Genomic DNA, 9,167 nt, shown 5'->3' on the forward strand with positions numbered 1-9,167 from the left:
GGAACGAAAACAACAGCTACGTATTAAGTCTAGCAAGTTACGTGTACTATCCTGTGAGGGCCCGCCATGAACAATACCGAACAGCTGCTGTTATCCCCTCTATTCTCCAACCCGACCTTCATCGGTATATCTGCAGTCCCTAAAGATCCAAGATCAAGTTTTCAAGTTTGTAATAGTTGTTCTTTTTAAAATATGACTTTTGACTAATATAAATCAATGAAAACTCCAAAAAATTAATAATTGTTTATAATAAATTTTAAAAAATTGAGAGCGCGAAAAAATTGTTTTTAACATTTTTCTATATACTATTAAAAACATATTTTCAAGGTTTATATTAAGATTCATTGACTGGCCCTGGATTCCGAGGTATAAACCTTACGGCGCTCTACTAACATTGAAAAACGCATTTACGATTTGACTACTGGGTAGTCATTTAACTATACTTAAAGTAACAAATGGTCATACCACTTTTTACTACGGATCAAAAAACTGGCCCTAAGTGCACAGGCGAGTTTCACAAGTATAATCCTCAAAATGGTTGTAGTAAAAGTCTTGTAATATTTGCTTTGATAAGTATATAGGTATATATATATACGCCCATTTGGCCCGGTGTGCGTAAAGTTCTGGTTAATTAAACCAGCCTCTTCCAGAAGCAAAGCAGCAGCACGCTTCACAGCGACCTCAAAGCTCCGAGGATTTCTGCACGTTGGGAAGCGATATTCCAGGACTAAATGACTAAAACTTAACCTATATTCTAGTATTACTAAATCTAGAACACTTACAGTGATTGTGACAGATATTTGAAAAGTCCCAGTTTGGTGATTTTGCTCCCCTTGATGCCTTCATTGACAATATTCGTGACGGTCAAAAAATTCTTCGTCAAAAAATTATAGACACGGTCGAACGAAAAAATTGAACCAAAAACTCGAAACTTACGTTTTCCAACAACACATTAATTTGCCAACAGTACCTAAGATCTAATAACATTCTATTAATAAAATGATTGATTTAATCTACTATTTATTTAATAACTGCCTAATAGAAACGTAATAACCTTAAATTACATGGCTAAGCAGAAATTAAAAATATACCTACATGCTGTGTTACTGTATAGGTTATAATAAAAGAACAGCATAATAACCTACACAACTTAATTTAATGTTAATGATCAACTTTTAACACACTACAAAATAACTTTCAGTAATACAAACGCAAACTTAAGTATAAAGGTGTCTGCCCACTATCCCGTAGCATACCATGACCGTGCTAGGAACGTATCCAGCACGGAAAGCAATCCGGTACGCTCTATTTCACCCACTGAAGCGGGCCGACAGCGTTCTGAACCCGTTTACAACCCGTATGTAACCCGTATATAATCTGTATGATGCCCGTATGTGACACGGCAGAAATCTTTTCAATACACTCGTAAAGCATCCGACGCGTTAATATGGTGAAATATTGAAATATTTATGGCTATAAGGAAACTACCGATTGAACAACTGGCAATTATTGCTTCATTTTGGATGAAGAGGAAGAGGAATGGGTTTGTAACGGTCACACTCCCCGCTCAGTCACCGTTTAGCCGCCTGCGCGCAGCGGTCTGACAACGTCGCGTGCCATGCACGTAGCGAGTCCGCACCGGCAAAATATTCCCTCCGACGAATAGTTGACGGCCCGTGCATGGCACGCTACGGTGTCGGCCGGTGACGGAACGGTCTAGTGGGCATAGTCTCATACTTCTCAATACAAAGAATAGTTTTTTGTCTGAAACGGTCCTAGCTCGGTCATGGTATGCTACGGGATAGTGGGCAGACACCTTTATGAAAACTCATCAAACCCAGCTTCACATACAGCTTATCTATTTCATACTACTTCATTTCGTAGACAAATATATTTATTTATTTTAATATCTCAATCAATCAATCAAATCAAAAATCATTTATTCATATAGGTAACATAATGTACACTTATGAACGTTAAACTTTCAGTTTTTTATTATTATTATATATCATTATCATCAGAGAAATGTTTAATTTTAATACGTCTCACTGGGGCGTGCTTATCATAGAGGTTTGTGATAGAATAGGTGAACAGCTCAACCTTGTCATCGAGGAAGGCTAAGTCGTATAGACCACTCCAGTCAAATTTGAACGCATCACTAAGCAGGCTCTCATGATCGATTCCACCATAGCTGCGACGCATAACCACTGTCGGTTTCTGCTTGGGTGGCTTCGCATTAAATGAGAGATAGAGAAGGTCATCGTGCGAGAAAGCGACAGCAGGAAGTTGCCCATACTTAGCCACAAGGTGAGGAGAAGAAACAAAAATAAGATCTAAAAGTGACGGAGTAAGACCGGGGATTTTATGCGTAGCATTGAGATGCAAGTTTTGATGTGAAACATCTATAACCGCACGTAAAACCGATTTCTGTGTTTCTCTGTTTCCGTGGCGACGCATGCCGTGGCGATGCATCTGGCTATTTGATGGTATATACATATATTTATTTTTCTCCTTATTTTACAAAATAAGATAATGTATCACAATATGTTATATTAGAAAACCGCTGTGGTTTGTATTAATGTAACAATAGCAGTCTTGTGTAGGAGCGCGACAAATGCATGTAAAAGTAGTTTGTTTTTTTGTTTGTTGTGTAGTCGATATGTTTTAGATCTATGTAGTCTTGAATTACTTTCTTATATTCTTGCTTTAATTCTTTATTTTGATTGAACCTTCTTTCTAATTGCATTAGTCTTTTCAATGCTATTTCTCTCGTGTTTCCGTCTGTTGATTTAGGTTCTTCAATGTTGAATGGTAATTTGACAACGTATCTTCCACATTTATCTCGCTTCTGTGTCTTAGTGTATATATCTTCACATAACTGTTCGTTTTGTGTTAGGTTTCTTTTCGTATCTTCATCAACTTCCCATATTGTTTTCAGTAAATCTTCTATATCAACTTCTTGTTTCATGACCGTTAAGGATTGCTCATGATTGACCTTGATGTCAATTCCACCCATAAGGATCCATCCCAGGTCCATCTTGTGCGCATGGTGTACCTGGTGGACCTTTGATTAATCCCTTCTTCATAATGTTTACATACTCATTGACACCCAACAGCAGATCAATGTTACAGGATGCGGAATATGTTTCATCTGCCAGTTGAATGCCAGCAAGGTGCGGCCAATCTCTTCTTATTATTGTGCCCGAATGTATGTTAGAGGTCAAGGGCTTCGTCATCACGTAGGCTTTAATAGGTAATGTGAAATTGTTCCATCGTGATGATACATTAACATTTACTTCATGCCTCACTCTAACCTTCGTGGACTCAAGTCCAGACACGATAAGATCTACTGCTCTCTTCTGTAGTTTCAGGATCTGAGTTGCCTTCTCACTTATAAAACATGCTTGAGATCCTGAGTCTATTAGCGCCTTCAATGTAGTAGTATGTCCACGTTCATTCTTTAAAATTACAATTGCAGTGGCTAATAGTGAAATTGTCTGTTTCCGCCCTGCGTGATAGTGTGACGCAACCATTGCTTGAACTTCCTTTTCTTCTCCATTTGCTTGATTGGATGACATCGGTTGATTAGCTACAACATGAGAAGCCGATGCCTCCCCGTAGTTAGATAGATGTAGAAGAGTGTGGTGACGTCTCTTACATACACGGCATAATGTTGGCAAACGGCACCTAAACACCGAATGTCCAACCCCGAGGCAGTTGAAACAGAGCTTGTTTGTTTTGACATGTTCTCTACGTTCGTTTGGTGACATCTTGGTGAATACGTTACAATGGAATAACGTGTGCGCATCTGTACATAAAGCACAATTTCTTTGCTTTGGTCTTTCTGTGGCTATAACGTGAAGGACTCGTTCCTTGGCAAGCTTTGAAGTAGTGGTGGAATTGACTAATTCCAATGTTCTGAACTTTGCCTCCAAAAACTTGCGCAGATCCCTCCAAGTCGACAAATCCTGAGAGTTCTCTGAGTAAGAATTTTGTTCCCACTCCTTCTGGGATTCTGGGTCCAACTTCTGTGCGACCAGAAATATAATTACTGGATCCCAAGACTCCGTCGACACCTCCAAATTTTCTAGACTTTGTAATACTTCGTTGGTGGTGTCGAGTAGAGATTTCAGTGGTGTTGCGGCTTGGCTGGTACATTTCTTCTGGGCAAAAAGTCGCTTCAACAATGCATTCACTATTAGACGCTCGATGTTCCCATATCGATGGTTCAGCGTTCCCTATGCTTGAATGTAGTTAGCGCTGGTTACTGGAATGTGCTTCAATAAAGTCGCTGCTTCACCTGTCACACTGGTTTTTAAGTAATGGAGTTTTTCGACGTCGCTTAGTGTTGTACAATTATGGACGAGTGATGAAAACAAATCCTTAAAACTAGGCCAGAGTTCGTACTCGCCCGAAAAAAGAGGTAAATGTATAGCCGGGAGGTGAACTTTCTTATTTTGCAGTTCTTCTGGCGGCGATTGTGAACTGTTGTCAGACTCGACTGCCGCCAACATGTCTTTTAAATCTCCCAACATACACAAGTATAAATCTTCATGTATAAAAAATTCCTCATTCTCGATGAATAGGGCTATATTTTCGAGTATATTAATTGCCTTTTCGGATTCTGTGGCCATTTTTCATACGTATCAGTCGAAAATCTCACACTAAAACTTGTAAATGAATGATTCGTCGGCGCGAAAATACTTAAATGTCTTTTAAATTACACTTAGCTTCAACCGGGCGCTCGCTCATCGCTCAGGAATGCACGTCTTTTGTTTGCGGTAACCGGTTCTCGATACAATATTATTTAATTTCTATTCAGCTCGAAGTCGACCATATGGTGTGGTCGCAAGGTTTAGTTTTGCTAGTGTCGGGTTTAATTTTGCTAGTGCCGGCGGATCAATTAGAGAAACACGTCTTTAACTTTTGAATGTATAATGACAACTAAAAACTGAATCACCATACAGTCTATATGTAGTAGTAAATTTCACATTAAAAATATTTAATGAAAATAAATGTTTATTCAATAAATAGTCATCGTTATCTGGAAAAAATCGTAATATTTTATTTTATCATTATTTATTACTTTTCCAAAATAATGTCAATGTTTCACATCTGCCAGGCGTCCCGTGACGGCTCACATTTTTTCAGCAGGCATGTGTTAAAGTCACCCATGATTATTGTGTTGTTATGTTTCCAAAGGAAGCAAAGTAGTCTACCGATGATGACGGGGAATAGAAGACTCCCAAGAGAAGCTTACAATTGGAGAGAAGAACTTCTATAAGGAGGTGCTCGGCTGCATTGCTAGGTGGAGGCTGTGGTGATGAGTTAATGATCGAAAAGGGGATGTGAGAACGCAAATAAATTGCTACAGCACCTCCTCGCATGCTGATTCGGTAATTTCTAATTAAATTGTAACCAGGAAGAGAGTAAGTAACAGAGGAGAGGGAAGGATTGAACGATGTTTCAGAAAGAAGTATGGCATGGATGTCTTTAGAAGCCAACGCGAGCAAATCTGCGTGATGAGCTGGAACACTTTGAGAGTTTATTTATTTTATTTTATTTATTTAAGTATTCCTACAGCTAATACATTAAACAATAACCAAACAATTACATTACACACAAAAGCCAAAACGGAATACACATATAAACGGAAACATAAAGCACAGTTTTACAAAGCACAGTAGTAAGATTCGAGATCGGTAAATCAAAACATATATTCAACATGAAACAACAAACAAAGCCATTATTGGTAAAAGTTACCTGAATTTTTTTTAATATTTTTTAAGAATTTTTTAGTCACATTAAATATATCGATTTGCTGGTAATTTATGTTGTAATCTGTAGGTATGCGATACATAACAGTTTCGTAAATAGTTGGTCTTAGAACGAGGAATTTCGAATAATTGGATTTGCCTTGTATTGGGTGATGAAGGGGTCTTAAATAGTAAAAGCGATAACAAGTCAGGGCAGTCAATAAAACCATTGCAAATAGCATGTAAAAATATAAGGTCGCATTGTTTACGTCTACATTCAAGGGATTCAATACCAAAGTACTTGCAGGAATCCAAGTAGCTACTAAACTTTTGGAAATCCTTAAAACTTAAAAACTTAAGGAACTTTTTTTGAATGTTTTCTATTGCTTCAATGTATTTCTTGTAACTGGGGGACCAAAACGTTAATGTGTATAACGTTAAAGTGCTTAGACAAGTTTTGGAAAATAGTGGATAAGGAATCAGGTAAGGGAGGCGAGGAAGAGTCTATACTATGGAAGGAGTCACAATCGGACGATTCCAGAGATAAGACATCAGAGTTATCACTATTGCAATCCTTGAATTCACAAAAGATATAACCAACAGACAATGAGATATGGCTATATCCAAGAACAAATCACACACACAAATAAACCTATGTAACTATAAGAACACAAAAGGGTATAGTTATATAATAATAATAATATATAAACAAAAAAAACAACAAATTACAATTAAAACCCAAAAAAAACAGACTAGTTCGCTATGTGGATATCGTATCAGAGCTATAGGTATCTCATTGGAACACAGTCAAAGTATAAGGATAATATGTTTAAATTATTTAACATTAAAAAAAGTTTTTTTTTTTATTTTATTTATTTACACTTCGTTGCTAAAGAGATACAAATAACACAATATATATAAATTACAAAGGATGCAACGGGCGGCCTTATCGCTAACAAGCGATCTCTTCCAGTCAACCCTAGTAAGAAAAGAAATAAATAAAAAAAAATGATGGGTGCAAGAAGTGCAGAAGTTATATAAAAAACAAAATAAATTTATATTAATATATAGAACCTTAATCTATTAATAACTATATATATTATAAAAACTAACTAAAACTAAAAAGCTAATCTTACAAATTCAAGAATAGCAAATAGAGAATTACAAAACGAACAGGAAATACAAGAATTACACAGGTCAACGAACTACTTTATATTTTTCGCGCTCTGCATCAGATTTGGCAGTTCTCATTTTAGCTTTGGCTCTGTTTTTTTTGTGAATCAAACTTTTTATCTCATCAGAAAGCCAGGGAGCAGGTAAATGTTTAAGTTTAACACGTCTCACTGGGGCGTGCTTATCATAGAGGTTTATGATAGAAGAGGAGAACAGCTCAACTTTGTATGTAATTATGTTTTGATCCGAGAAACACACAGATTAAGACGTGGTACAATATTATGAGAGAATAATTTAATGATCTGTGGATGGACAATACAATCTATCCTTCGCTGACAATCACAAACTTTGACAGTGTCACACTCACATAAAGTTTGCTAGGTATCTGTCACTGAGCTGTAATAACTGAATAACAATAAATAAACAAGACAAGGTAAAGATTGTGAGAAACCAAATAAGTAATTGACAGAAAACTATTTATCACTTTAAACTTATGCCCAGAAACCAAGAAGAAGTTAAAATTAAACGCACACACGAACCATAAGCACACATAATACATATGGAAGTTATTAAACCTTCTTTGAACCCTTCTTGTTACGGGTCTTGTCTCCTCTCAGCCTTGGATCATCGGTGGTGGACGATAAGGGGATGCCGTCTGGGACTGTATCCAGTTCCTTCAGTGAAGAGATGCGTCGAAGTTTCCCATCAACCCCTAACACTTGTACCCGTCCATCCCAAGTTTCAAGCATTTAGTGACACCAAACCGCTTTCTCGCCTCCATAAATAAGGAGTGTCTTGATTTGGTTAAAAACTCAGACAAGGTTATGCCGGTGCCTTTGTGACTAGTTTTGGCAGCCCAGATCCTTAATTTATTGTCGTACTGTCGAAGCTTTATTAAGATTGGCCTAGGCTTCTCTCTGGATCTAATTCCCAATCGATGACACCTGGTAAGGTTCTGCTCCGTTAAGTTGGGACACTTTAGCAGGACGGATATCATCTTTGCTATGGAGCCGGAACTTTCATCCTTTGTTTCGTTAACCCCATGCAGCAACATACACTATCTCCTGCTCATCCTGTACATTAAATAGCATCGCCATTTGAGCCTGGAGATTTTCAAGGCAAAAGAGAAGGGAACTTTTAAATACCTGAAACTCAAGAACAAGAGGAGCTTTGTTCCAGCGGAGGGGACCTACTCTGCGTTGCAATAAGGCGCTGCTGGAACTCCTCCATTTTGGCAGACACCATCTCGGATACATCTTAGAGACTTCTTGAGATCCTCCATAATAAGGTGACAGTGAAATTATATGAAATTAATTGTTCAAAAGAAGGTGGTTGAAAAGTGATTAACAAACTTTAAGTAAATTACAGTTAAAGTTTGAAATATAGAATATTATTAAAGAAAGATAGCGAATAATGTGTAGTGGGCCACTAGTTCATCTCTGGAACCGTAAGTAAAAAAGTTAAAACTGAAATACTATTTTATTCTAGTGAAAATGAAGAGACACACTAATACACGTTTGCACTACCCACTCACTCGTTGGAAATCTCACACAATATTCTGATAATATAGTGAAGTGTTATCAGATACCAAAACGGCAAGGCTGAAAATATGAGATTTTAAAACGAATCAAATAATGTACAATTAACCATTAAATAAAATAACGCCTATAAAAATATTAAATATGTAATTAAAATTCTGAAATAGCGCCATCTTTGATACACATACTCAAACAGTATGCTTATTGGCAAGATGAATAATTATTCCAATTGCTGTCTTCCGCGCTGCACCCGTGGGTGGCGCCGGGAGCCCCGTTACGCCCGTGGGCTTGCGGGGGGTATCAGTTTCGCGCCCCGCTCAAGGGCGGGGTGGTCGTTGTGGCGGGCCTGGAGCGGCCCTGGGTCTTTTAGGTGCTATGTAGCGTCTTGGCTGCAATGTTGTTGTGTGTCAGCGGGGGTGGAGAATGCGTAGGTACTTCTTTAGGTATCGGAGTCCTCCTCGCGCACCAGCTCACGCGGGAAGGATCGGCGGTGGTCGGGAGGCCTGGTGTGGAGCGGGGCGAGATTCTGGAGGTGCTGGAAGCCGGAGGCGTCCGCACGCTCGAACATGCGTCTCGCCAGCGCGCTGATAAAGTCATCCAGGCTCTCCTGTTTGAGGTCACGTTGAATGGTGGAATTCCTTACGTAGCGCGGCGCGTCGACTATACGCCGCAGTGTGGTACTCTGCACGGCCCGCAACTG

Source organism: Pieris rapae, chromosome W (assembly GCF_905147795.1).
Source record: "Pieris rapae chromosome W, ilPieRapa1.1, whole genome shotgun sequence".
Classification (NCBI taxonomy): Eukaryota; Metazoa; Arthropoda; class Insecta; order Lepidoptera; family Pieridae; genus Pieris; species Pieris rapae.